Raw genomic sequence first — 14,361 nt, forward strand, 5'->3', positions numbered from 1 at the left:
TTATCAGGAGTTAATAATGGCTCTCATTTATTTTCTTCATTTGTACATTGAAGCAGTGAATGAGATCTAAAAAGGTGCTCTGCGCAAACAGCATATGTCCACAGATGGCTCAGGATCTCCTGTTTGTCTGACAAGAAGAGATACCATTGCCTAATGTAAATAATTTGTTTACTGCTGACAAAGCATTAAGGCTGGCACTGGCTGGCTAGGTAGGACACTGCAAAAGCAATATGATGTGATTAAAAAGAAGCTGAGTTAACCAAAATTTCACATGACACAAGAAGCAGCTTTGTAAGTCAATTTTTAGGATAGATTACAGAGCCCCTTTTGTGGATTTATACACACAAGCTAACTGAAGCCATAGTTATGTGAAACGGTAGTTCTGGTGGCCACACTGGCTTAAGAAATTTCTCTTTCTGTCCCTGGCCACTAATTCTTGGCCTTTCACCAAAATATTTCTTGGGGTTTGGGTGGTGGTTTTTTTTAGCCTGTTCAATGACCGGTTTTAGCCCAATCCTAAAAGCAATGGTTCTTGGCAGGGTTATCATGTGGAGAGGCAGCTGTGAGCAGACTGGCTGAGTTGGAGAGACAGGAAGAAGCCCTTAAACTGACATTGCTGTCAAAGCTGTCTTAACAGGAAAATATAGCTGAATTTGGGAAATTAGGATGAGATTTCATCTAAAATAAATTCCCCCTTTTTTTTTTTTTTTTGGCAGGCCTGAGGACAGTACTTGTCAATGACTGTATTTCAGCTCTGGGGAACTTTTTAAAATGTCCTGACAGGCAGTTCGACAGTCTGCTACCTGCAAGACACGTAGAAGCGAAATTCTAGTAATCTGTTTTTTAAATAAAGCAAGGTGTTTGTGGTGCCTTTTCCTTTAAGGTCTGATAAGGGTTAGGAGTGATTTCAGGAAACCCAGCAGAAGAGATGTACATGAGACTCCAGGGAATGGTGATCCAGAGCAGAGAGGAGCAGAGGTGCTGCCTTGTCTGCCCAGGACCCCGGCATGGGCCACTCTTCTCTCAAACCGTACGAGTCCCTCTGCAAGGCTGCTCCCCCTGTGCAGATGGGATTGGGAGTTCCCCAGGGGCACAAGCCAGGGGAAGCTCCTTCACACTCATTATGCTATGGGTAACGCCAAAGCTGTCCTCAAAATCATAACAGGTGGTTTTCATGCAAGTAAAGATTACCGGTATGTGAATGTCATTGTATTGATCTGTGTGTCCCATCCTGCCACTCCAAATGCATCTAATAAGGATTTCTCTCCTTACCCACAGACAGATGATGTGCATCCTGCTTCTGCAGGGCATACATTTTTTTATTTGTTGTCAGTTCTAACATTAATTCTGTGGTAAAGTATCAATTAGCTTCAAATATTTAATAACTTAGTCTTTCACAGTTGGCCAATTCAGCAATGAAAAGTATGGTAGAAAAACAGGGTTTGTAGGCCAGTGACAATTTCTCTGCATAACAGATGTTTGTATGGAAACAAGCACATGGTGAATGGCTTCTCTTATGCTCAAAGCAACAGTCGCTTCCAAAGACACAGGCACTTAACATACAGGCACTCCATTCACTTTGCTTCATTAAGACCCTCACTACAGTGTGAACCAAGCCCTAAATGACTTGCCCTCAATCTTCTGAGAAATAAGAGGAAGGAAGAAACTCAGAAGCAGTGTCAGACCCCCTGCTGAAAGTGGTGATGCTGCTGGCAAAGGAATTGGCTTTACTTAGTATTTACTGTAAGGAAAAAATGACCTTATTTCCTTCTGTGAATAACATCCTTCTAATCCCGGAAGTGCCTAAAACCTTCAGTATACCCTTTTCTTTTATATATTCTCCAGAGTTCTGCTTTTTGGACCTTCCACTCTGAGTATTTACTCCACACCTGTAACCAACAGGGCTACAAACTCAAGGTGGCTTCCCATCTCAGTCATGGAGGATGTTGGGTCAAACCCTCACAACACACATGGGACCATTTCTTTTTAAAACTCAGGTGTTTCAAAAGTTGTTTGGACTCACCCAGGAAATGAGAGATCTGAGTTAAATGCTGTCTGCAGCTTGAGGGAATTGAAGTCTCATATCCAGGGGTACCCTAACCATCAGCTCTGTGGAGATGAGATACCTCTGCTCCTTGCTCTGTTTTTATCCAGTGACTGATTGAGGCTCAAGCCTGAAAGCAAGATATACAGCTAGTTCATTATCAGGGATAAGCAGTAGCTCCCCTAATTCCAGCTTCATTTTAAAAGGCAACTGTGAACCTTGTTTAGCTCTCTCAAAGAGAGGTACTTCAGGCACTTTCCCTGATCGTGGGATGACTCTGAACTCTTGATCCCAAGTGTGTGGAGGTACCTGTCTAATGCCCAGGCTCAGATTTTTGCACATGCACCTCCTGTCCTGCAGGTGATTTTATTGCCAGGGTGTTTCCATGGCTGAGAGCTGAGTCAGAGAAGAACAGTCAATGCCACGTTTCAACGTGAAGAGCTAAGAACAAGTTTCAAGCTAACTGTCAGAAGATGTACCAGTGTTTCACAGATGATTTAGGGAGTGACACTGGTTTCAAGGTTGTTGCTTTCCTACTATGAGCAGAGGGGAGACTGTGAATATGAAGCAGAAATATAAAAACAGACATCATAATGCAATCCCAGAGTAAGGCTGTTGTCTGAAAAAAAATTATGGGGGACACAAGCCAGATTTATAATCTTAAATGGGATTTATCTTAATCTAACAGCACACTAACTTGCCTGTCAGGCTTCCATAATGAACCTAGCTTGTGTCCTGTCAGCCCAGACTGTGAGTAGGACCAGCATGTGACAATATTGTTCTGTGTTCATCCCTCTTTATACTTCTTTTTATTTTATTAATTTCTATCACACCCCCTTCATTCAGCGCCTTTTTTTTCAAGTTTAAGAATCCTAAACCTAACTAATCTTTTCTCATATGGGAATGATTTCACACCTCTGCCCATCAAATACTTATCCTTCTCTGGAGATTTTCTAGTTCTAAAACTTCCTTTAAAAGAAAGATGACAGATGCATGCAATATTCAAGCAGTGGCAGGAGTTATGGATTTGTACTTTAGCCGCTACTGTAATGATACTTTTTTGTTTTGTTCTCCAATCTGATTCTATAATTGCATTTGTCTGTTGAGTGCCATTGAGTAACAAGATCATCCATACAGTTTGCACAATACTGTCCATAGTGATGACTTCCTTAGTGGTAATAATATCCTTTGAGCTCACTTCTGTGTGTTAGTATAGCAGAGACTATTTTTGCCATTGTCATTACTTTGCACTGATCAACACTGAGTCGCATCAGATCTTAGTTCACCCCAGCGGCCTGTGCTGAGATGAGTTCCCGCAGCACCTTTTGGTAACTCTGGTTTTGACTATTCTAGTTCTGTAAGATCAGAAAACATCCCTGTCCACTCCCTTTCCAGACCACTAATGAATGTGCTGAAAAGCAAAGTCATTCTACCTCCATTGTAAAATGTCCTATTATTCCTATCTTTTCTTCACTGTCATTCATTGATGTGAATCTATGCATGGAACCTTCTTCTTGTACTACAACAGCCTATTTTCTATAAGTTTTTTGTAACAGGCCTATTCAAACTATTTTCAAAATTCCATGCACAATCGATCAAACAGTTCACTGTTATCAATATGTTCACTGACTCTTTAAAAAAGAGCACTACAGACATGTGAGGCATGACTATCTGCTGCAAGAAAATGCTTTTTTTCCCTATTGTATCATTTTCATTTGTATGTCTCCTAATTCCCTTCATCATAGTTTACATCAGCTTGCTCAATACAGTAGTCAAGCTTACTGTTGTTTCCAAATCTCGCCACAGTTTGTTTTTTTTATTGGGTGTCATATTTGCTAATTGACATTTCTCTGGTACCTTGTATGGCTTAAACTATTAGCAAGTCATGGTTAATTGACAGTTGCATACACAGGATCCCTCAGAACTCTTGGGTGAACATCTTCAGGTCTCATAAATCCATTCATAAATCAGTTTTCAAAGGCCACTGACAGTTTAAGTATTTAGGTAACAATACAAGAATTCTTTATGTTAATTAGGACTGTTATCAACAGTTCCTTCCTGAACAAGGAATAAACACAAGATTTTATTTGATGTAGTAACAGCTGCTGCTAAAGTTGCTTTGCAGATTGCCTGCATGTATGAGGAATACCAAAGCACTGTCAAGAAATCCAGTGGTATTTTCTGGCAGCATAATAGTGAGTGATACAGGTGGGGTACATGCGTTGAACACCAAAGGAGAGAAAATCCTGTGGTTTCCTAATGTATACAGCCGCTCATAGCACTTAAAGTTGTATGAGAGATTAAATTCTGAGGAGTTATTTTTAGAATCTAATAGGAGGGCACTTGGACTGAGAAGCTTGATATCCTGTTTGGTTATCTAGCAACAAATCAAATTTCACGCATCTCCCTCTCATTAGCCTTCCATATGACAAGTGTTTGCTAGACTCCCCAGGTTGCTAAAACCAACAAGCATTTTACCTACTTAAAATATATCATGCAGACATAGACTGGACTACCATGGTTCTGATGCTTTCCAGTGTTTGAGCACAAATTTAGCCTAGAGCTTTATCCAAATAATTATAGAGTTACCATTGTTGTCCTGCAGCTTTCACTGGCAGATACATCAAAGCAACCCCCCAGATTTGGTTTTCCCTGAGCAGGAGACCCACCAGAATCACAGAACTATTATGACAAGTAAAGGAAACAAGGCTACAGCTCAGCAGAGGAGGTATGTGTAAGAGAGGAAAGGATACAAATGCCTCTGTTTCTTCTGGACCTTTACAAAAATATCCACAATGCATTTTCCTCTTTAATTGATGTTGTCTTATTAGACAAATTTTATCATTTTGTGTGCCCCAATAAAAAAGCACATTTTTATATCGTACCTTTTATATTGCAGTGGAAGAGAGAAACTTTTACCTCTGAAAAACAAAAGGACTGAAAATCTCATTTTTACCTTTTCCCCTCTTTGTCAGTGGTAAAGGGACTGTTGATATTTGTATACTAGAAATTCATTACAAAATGAGTTGTTCAGTGAGCCTGTAAGAGTCGTACAAATAAATCTGAGAGAGCTAGTGACGTGGAGGCAGGTTATTAGACTGACTCATAGAAGCACTCAGCTCTGACAGCCATGTAACGGCCACTCTGCTTCATTTTTCTCTGCTCACAACAGTGACTTTATGTTGACTAAATGCTTTTGCTTAGGGTAAAACCTTTTTCACAAATTCATAGTGTCCTAAATAAGGGAGAGTGGGATTTCCAAAGAGCCCTCAGTGTCATCCAAACCCTCCTCTGTGGAAGCTATCCAGGCACCTTAAGGAGGGTGATGAGGCCAAACAGGAGTACCAATGAGCTTATCAGAATTGGGATATTGGCCACACATTTCCAGGGAGCCAGCAGGACAAATGGCTGGACCTTCTTTCAGGAATTTTAGTCTAGTAGTTCCATTTATTTTCCCTATTGTGTTTTAAGTTGTTTCATATAATGCATAGTAATTGTACATGAGGTATGGTAGATGGACAGGATAATTCAAGTAATTCAAATAATGCCAGTCTCCAGTGTCTCACTTAAAAAAGAAGTGGTGTTCCAGGAACTGCTCTAGATCTGGCAGTTTTGCAGCCTCATTAGATGCAGGCCCCCAGCCAGGTTTGTGACAGCATCATGAGACTCTCCATCTAAAGAGGAGGAGGAGAAAAAAAGCTCCTGCAAATTACCTTTCTCAGATCTCGGTTCTTGTGAAATGGAAGGGGAAGCAGCTGCTGTTTCCGTATCAGATTCTTCCAGCCAGGAGCAGGGGGCACATCTCAGCAGTACCACAGTTCAAGGTCACAGGAGGAAAAGAGTCTGCATATAAATACTCCAGAGTTCAGTCCTCCTCCTCTTGGCTCCTAAGAGTTTCCTGTCTCCAAGCCACAAACTCATAGAACTTAAAGCAGCCACATGATGTTGGTGCAGTGGTATGTCAGCAGTAGAGGAAGAGTGAGAGGGCAGGAAGGCCTTTATTCCTCCTAGCAGAGCGGGAAAGTGTGCAGTGCAACACAAAGTTTTGATGGACTACATGACTGTAAAGAGACAGATATGTAGATTATTCTGTCACTGTGCAACAGGAAACAGTTAGAGGGACATTAGGTCAGAGATTTCAGCATGCCTTGCCTAATGGTGACAACAACCATTAAAAGTTTCTACAATCTTTTTAATACAAAGTAAAAATAGCATAGTTAAAGCATTTAAAATGTAAGGTATAAAATAGTTTATTTTAACAGTGTTTTTAACATCTTTTCACTTTGTATATAAGGACGGAAACCCTTTGAGTGACAATTTCCTGTAGGCTGAAATGGTCTTTAGCTATCCTCTTTATTAAACTTTATTAATCTGAATGCGCTGTGACAATTGCTTCTACTTTCAAAATCCAGTCTGCTTCCCATAAGATGAAACAAACAGACAAAAAATGAGAAAGGGGAAGGAAGGGAGAGAACAGGGAGGGAGGGAGAGGAGGAAGGAGAGAAGGGAAGAAATAACAGGACAGCACAATCTGCAGTTCTGCCATGGTGCGGACTGGCTCATTGCAGAGAAGGATGGTCACAGTGTCATCTTATCAGCAGCCTCAGAACCTGACCTATTTGTACTCAAGTCAGGTTAGGCCAGAGTTTTATCAGCGTCTCTGGTCCCAGGCTGTGTTGAAAAAGATGCAGCTTTGACTAGCTAAACCAAACTCTTTACACAGCAGGCAAAAAAAAGGAGAGATATGGAAAAAAGGAATCATATAGGGAAGCAAAAGGACACAGAAGGGAGAAAATGGTAACAGGAGTCCCAGGCTCATATCTAGTACTTCACTGAAGCCAGGACGGACGTTGATGGCCTCAGCTCGCTCTTTCGCTGGCTTGAGTTTGCTGAGACATCTCTGATCAGATAAAGTCATGTAATGTCAGAGCATTTGACTTTATTCCGGGGTCGTGCGAGATATGAGGATCTGTGGTAGTGAAATTTGTTTCTTTCAGGCCAGGACATATTCTTAACTTTTCCCTTTTCCCCTTCCCCTTTCCCTTCATTCAGCTTTACAGATGAAGCGTTGCCCAATTTGTTGTACCAAACAGAAGACGAGATTTACCATCCAGGCTGTTCTTGCTGGACCTGACTACATGAACTGTAAGACTCATAGGCCACACAAAGTTCTTGTGCTCTGGAGATGCAACCAGTATTTCCCAATGCAGTAAAACAATAATTCAATAAAACAGCCAGACACAGAGTGCTGTGATGTCAAAAGGAACTAGATTTGTTAAGTTGATGCATGATGAATCGAAACTACTACTGTTAGCACCTATTCAGTTCAATGCTAGGTGACTGCCCTCAATTAAAATAATTGGAGCTCTCTACCCACATTGTTAAAGTCCATCTGGCAACTCCTTCTGAGCACTAGTGATATTAAATCCCTCTTCAAACTTGGTACAATCAAGAAACTATTAAAGAGGTTTTCAAGATATAGCCACTGGTAAAAGATCTGTTTCTACCAGGGATCTCAGTTTACTCAGAGTTTGGTGTGGTTTTACATATCTAGTAAAACTGCCTTCCTGGGAGTCAAAGTTTTGGCTGTGTATGTGGGTGACTTCTGCTGCCACAGGAGACTTTTTATCGTGTTTCACAAAGTAAGGTGCTGCTCGTTTATCCCTAAAGCCTTACCTGAAGTATTTTTCATTTCTGCACCCAAACACTACAGCCAAATGTAAAAATTGCCAAGTCTTATCCTTACATGTCACAAACAAAGGAGCTAATCAAGAAGTTCTTACTCTAGAGAGATGGAAAGCAACACTCACACTGCCTACAGAGGTTTCTTTGATACCACAGATTGCCGAGCTCTGTGTACTGTCCAATCCTGTATACACACAATCCTAGGTATCAAGATATCTCTTCTAGACAGTGCACAGAGGAAAGAGAGGACCAGTCTGAGCTGCCTCAAGTGGTGTAACCTATGAAACTCCATCCATAAAAATCCATCAGGATCCATAAGTCAGAGCGCACCTGTAGTACCTCAGTACAAATAACCACCATTTAACTGTCTGACATCATTTGAAAGAAGGAAGAAAGAAGGAAAAGGAAAGAATAGAACAGTCTTATTTACCCTCTTCATCCCTTCTGTCAACAAAGAGTTTTGTCAATGCCATGGTTGAAGATGAACAAAGACTGAGATACCAGTTATTCTGGCTGGGTCCAGAAGGTATTCTGCTGCCTGGAGACCAGCGTAGACAGAGACTTGCTGCTGGGTGCTGAAAGGTGGAAACGCTGTCAGAGTACATGCAGCATCATCCTAGCTATATTTATGGCTGTGTTGTGAAGGTGAATTCCTACACTGCCTGAACGCTTACCCTTGTAGGCTTCAGTATAGTAACCATGGACTGGAAGTAAGATGAAGACCTGCACCATTTTACTGTGTGCTATAAATGAGGCTTTTCATCTCTTACCTCAAGAATGCATTTCTGTAAAGCAGGCTGCTTTGCATAAATGCAGTCACTACCATGAAACATTGTCAAAGAAGGGAGCATAAATGTATCACAGCATTTTTACTTGCAGCCAGCTGAAGCGAGTTGGTAAAATGAACAGTAAGCAGCAAATGAGGTTTTAATGAGTGATACATCTCCTATTTCTGAGTGGAAATTTTTGCCTAAGAGAAGTAAAAGCAGTACCACCGCAGAGGGAAGAAAACCACAGCTCTCAGCTCTCTTGAGTGAAATCTCTGTTGTCTCAGCAAATGAGCAGCATAAGACATCAGACAATACTGGCATGCAAACAGTTTAAGAGTGGAAGAGAAGTACAAAATTATCCTGCTCCAAACCGATCTTAAAAAAGCTGATAACAGTCAGAGGGAGAGACTGAAGTCGATCTGACTGTAAGAGAACTCAAACGATGCAAGACTTTGGAAAATAATCCTTGTCTTATTTGATCAGCTTGACAATACAATGTCTGAAATAAATTGCCTAGTTAAGAAAAGAAACAGAGAAGAGCTGAAAGAGAGGAACTGATTTAATGGAGAGGTAAATCTCTGAGGTAGATTTGTGATGGACTTATTTCTTTCTCTAAAACAGGAAAGTCTTTGGAGAGTCAAATGTGGCAGTTTACAAACAGGGTAGCTTAGGAAACAGAGTAACTTAGAAAATGGGGTGTTTCCCATACCTCAGCTTAAAGAAAATAGTAAAAAGAAGATAATTTTTGCCCTCCTTTTATATAAATAATTTTTAAATCTATAAAATAACCATACTATACTGAAAATCTTTGGAGCAAGAACACAGAAGCAAGAGTTTCAACAAAGTCAATCACAGCCAAAATTGCCGAGTTAAACAAAGAGCATTACTGAAGAAATGGCCTTATTACATGACAACGGTCCGACCTAAATGTCCCGGTGCTTATCTTCATCAAGCGTGAAGACTGGATTAGCCATTGCAAAGTAGTTGCAGAGCAGCTTGTGGAGGAAGATCTTGGTTTCCTAAAAATTATGTTTCCATGTCCTTCACAACAGATATCATCAAGGGATAATGTTTCAATAGGTTTCAGACTACTTTTAACTCTGATTTGTTTTTTCTTGGGGAAAAAAAAAAAAAAAGAGGAAAAAAGTTCAGTTTCTGTATAAAACATAATCTACGCATTGTGAATTGCATTCTCCAGCAAGAAGGCAGTGGATAAATTGTAATCTCTTTGGAGTATGTATTTTAACAAGCATCAAGAATTTGAAAGCCTGAACTGAAAAATACAAACTTGATAATACTACAGTTGTAAGAAAACGGTCAAATATCTTTTGTTTGACAGTGTCTGGCTAATCAGAAACAGATCACTGCATTTGATGAGTTATCTTTATATCTACTGTTTTTTCACCTAAAGTGCTCTAGTGGCCCCTCCAGCATTTAAGGACAGTTCCTGGCTTTAGTGGCCAACTCCAGGGGATTATTAATGAATGGATTGTATCTCCTGAACCTGTTACGTCAAATCTGCAGCTTCAAGACTTCAGCAGGCTTGAAGTTGATATAAATGTAACCGACCAAATTTCTGTTAGTCTGCATGATCATCCCTGTTGCTTTCTGGCACTACCTTACCTTTAAAATAATTACTCCCATGGTTCACTGGGCCAGGAAGACGGGTTGCTTTCATTTGACTTTCTAACCAGTTTCTAAATTTCTTATTGATGTTTGATAGTTCTCTCAGAGGTCATTCTTATTTTTCATGTGTTCCTGGCCAGGTCCTTTAGCCCAAATATAATTTCACTGTTTTAAACCACTACTAATGTCTTTAAACATTTCTACAAGACAGAACTTCACCTGTCTTGTTCTGTAAATGGAGGCAAGGTTTGCTTTATCAGGCCCTAGTGCTTTACTTTGCCCAGAGTCTCTGTCTACTGCTGACATTCAAGTCCCAGGAGATGGATTATGCAGAAAGTGTCTCACTTACATCAGCAAGGCTGCACATCTGTCCAGGCCAGCCGGATGCCAAGTGATCTGATCAGAGCAGTACCTCCTACTGCCTTCAGGAGTCCCACAAGTCCTGAACAAATGGCCACAGCCCAAGTATGCATTTCTGTCCAGGAACCCAACATGTAATGTCTATCCATGTGGTGTGCTCACAGTGTGTTTGATGTGTTCCCTGTGCCACCAAAGCAGAACTGCAGAAGCCCTGTGAACCTGCTCCAAAGTCACAGCATGGATTTGCATGGCTGAGGATGTTTCGGTGTTTTTGCATAAGTTCCTGCTTTTCACATTTGGGAAAGTGAGAAAGGAAGAAGAAAGGGAGAAAGCAAAGAAGAGAAGAAAGGAAAAAATCATGTTTTAAAAATTTTTTTTACTTACTACTTAGTTGAAATAAAAGAATAAAAAATAAATCTAAAATATGGTCAAGGACATCTCCATTGATTTATGACAGCCATCATACTTTACATTCTCTGTTTTAGTTCAAGTTCAAACTGATTGCCAGATTTGGACCCTTTCCTGAAGCTCAGTCTCAGAGAGCATTTCCCTTGTAGCATGGGCCATGCCTTCTAAGATCATCTGAACATATTATCTCCTGCCATTTAAGAGTCTCGAGGCTCTGTTCTCTCTTTTTCTTGGTCTCTAGTACACACTATATTCTGATGAAGACTGAAATGTTTTGCTTTAACTCAAGCCGATGAAGCTGGTATCTAGTATCTGGGTGAAATTTAATTGCCTGTGAAATACAAGAGGTCAGTTTAGATGATCTAATGGTCCCTTCTGGCCTTAAACTATACAATATCTGTTAAACAAGCCATTAAAATGTTGCTGTGTCTAGTAATCATGAAGATAACTATGGCTTTTATAAATGCCCCCTAATTTAAAGGGTACCCTTTATAGTCTGCGTACAAGCTCTAATTAGATATTTTAATAATGTTCCCAAATGTGGTAAGTGGTTTGAATAACCTGGAGTTTAACAGTTACTTGTTAATAAGGCATAGTGTACTTCTGGCATCAGAACTGCACTGAAAGCACAGTAATGTTTCTGTGTTATATTGTTCAAAGCCTTTCCTAACAAAAAATGGTTAGAAGATAAGTGTAAATCACAAGAGATGGTCCTGAGGCCAACTAGTGTAGCAGGACTCAGATCCATGCAACTAAACTCTTTTACCCTCCAAAGCGAAGAGGCTGCATTTCTGAAAGCACCATAATGCTTCCCAGCGCACACAAACTCAAATTTTCTGCCCAGGCATTATCCTTGTGAGCAGCACCTCTCCCACAACAAATTTGCCCTGAGAACTATATTCAGAAACAAACTGTGGGGATGATTGCACAGGCTCGTGCCCCCTGCACCATTTAGGTTAAAAATTACAGATGTAATTTACATTAATGTATTGGTAGCTTGGCAGGTGCCTGGAAGAAGGAGGAAGAGTGGCTCAGAAAAAGTACGGCTCAGATGACACTGGGAAGTTGTTGAGACAATGCCATATCTGTTGGCTTTTGTACCACAACTTTATGATTCTTGCCTTTGCAACCTTATATTCAAAGCTGGGGAAGACAGCTTCAACTGGAGGGAGGTTCGTTCCACCCAGCACTCCCCTGTAGGCCCCAAAGAAGCCAGATCTACCAGGGGTTCCCAGCAGGGTAAGGTGAGTGCATGAGTAAAATGGATATGTTTTTCAACTACAGTATGTTAAACCTGTTTCCACAGAACAATAAGTATACCTCAGCAAGTCTTTTTGACCAGTGTGGGGCTCTGGCCACAGGTTCCTGTAGGGAAGGAAAGCAAATACCTGAACTCAGCCACTCTACAGGTTCACCCAAATGCTGAAGAGTGTGCAACTACAGATTAGGGCTCTTCTCTGACAAGTCAGTGCCTGCTCTGGGTAATACTGACATATGCGTAACGTATCCTGGAGTAAGGCACTCTTGGTCTTCTTCAGTGTCTGCCTTGTGTGTGTCTTGTGGTACAGTAACGCTATTCATCCATTTGTGACACAGTCTGATCAGGCAACAGTATTTGGCTAATGAGATATTTTCCTCACTGAGATAAACCTAAAAGTACATTAAGCAGTACCAAGGTATAGACACAGGCATTTTGACTCCCAATTGCCTGTATTTTTATATCGTTAAAACAGTCCCTAATACCTACGGTCATGCCATTACCAGGGTTAATCAATTTATTACTAATGGCTTACTGGATCTATTTTTTCTGTTCACAAAATATCTGCCAAAAAAAATGTAATATATAGCAATTTACATTAGAATTCATTGCACCTAACTCTAACCATCAAAAGTAAATTTTTAGCTCCTATTAGTTGTCTGAGCAATCTTTAAGACCAGCCTAGATGGCAACCCTAGACTGGCACTTTCCTTTTCAAATAGTTAAGGTTGGGTGAGATGAATTATACTCTCCCTCCCCTGAATTATTTATATGAGCTATTTCTAGCCTTTGTAAGGTACCACATGATTATTTGCCATACAGGACTCTATATATGCAATGGGTCACCCTGCATCCCAAAGTACTATGTTTCCCATCCTTTTCAGGAACTGGAGAAGTGTTCAGTGCAATTTTCACTTTCACTGGGGAAAAAAAAAAGAATAGGAAAAAAAAAAAGTTTTCTTGAAGGCAAGGAGAAAACAGTAAGGGAATAAGCAGCTCTCTCAGGTTCTCAAACCTTCCAATTTTTTTTCAGGTTTACCTCAGAAATGAAATTTAATTTCCCTGTGCAAATGGTCTTTCCTTCTTATTTCAGAATAGCTGAATTTCTTCATAACCATGGGACGAATGTGACTTATCAGGCATTCAACAGGTGTTGCTCTCAGTTTTCTGCTGTCATTCTGATGCTGTCTAAGTGGAGGCACCCTTGTGCACCAACCTGTTTGCAAAAGTTATAACCAGACCTTGCCTGGTGTTCTTTCTGCTGAAATAGCTGTGTGAATGGAGCTGTTTTTATGTCTTCAGCACAATGTGGACCCCTCTGAAACCATATGGGAAAAGATGTCATGTGCAAACTAAGCACACTGGGCTGCAGGTTTGACAGATTTTTCTGCACACCGGGTCTTCTGGGATTGCAGATTTCATTACCCAGGTCTTCAGAGCATGCCAGAGAGGTTGATAACTTTAATGCCAGTTCATGGGTGCTGAAGGCAATGTTGCAGTTGATACAAATATGGAAATATGTCACCTTGTTCATAATAGCTTTTCTCTCTACTATCAACTTCAGTATTTCCAATATCATTTCTCTGTGCTGCTCAAGTTATTTGTGTTCTTATTCCAGGACCTTAGAAAGGCTTGCAAATAACCACAGGGCAAGTTCTGTTATAATTTTAATTCAAATATTTGTTTTTGTGAATATCTGCAGTACCAACTAATAGAAGCAAATTGTCACATATAAATACTCTGAAACATATTTCTGAAGTACATTTTTTTGTATCTCTAATAATAATAGCACTAGCTCATTAAATGGATAGAATGCACTATTCATATGCTCCTATTCATCTGCTAGTATTCATAACAAGATTATAACCTATCACCATTAGAAGGTATCTTTTCAAATGATACAAAAAAGCATTTTTAATATTAATTTTCATGATTAATTATTTCCATGAAGAACAGTCCTTGAAAAAGAAAAATTCTTCACCATTTAAAATGACTATGCTGTAGTTGATTCACTGACTTTTTCTATGGGTTAACTAAATTAATCGTTCTCCCTATAGCAATGTTTCATATTTATTTTATCCAGAACTTAATCCAGTTTCCATTATATATAAACCTGTGGCTACTGTCTTGTGGGAGAATAAGCTATTCCTATCACTAAAACTGCATATCTTTAAAAAGAAGAAACTTTTATATTCTGCTCTAAAATACGT

Source organism: Charadrius vociferus, unplaced genomic scaffold (assembly GCF_000708025.1).
Source record: "Charadrius vociferus isolate BGI_N301 unplaced genomic scaffold, ASM70802v2 scaffold185, whole genome shotgun sequence".
NCBI classification, from domain to species: domain Eukaryota; kingdom Metazoa; phylum Chordata; class Aves; order Charadriiformes; family Charadriidae; genus Charadrius; species Charadrius vociferus.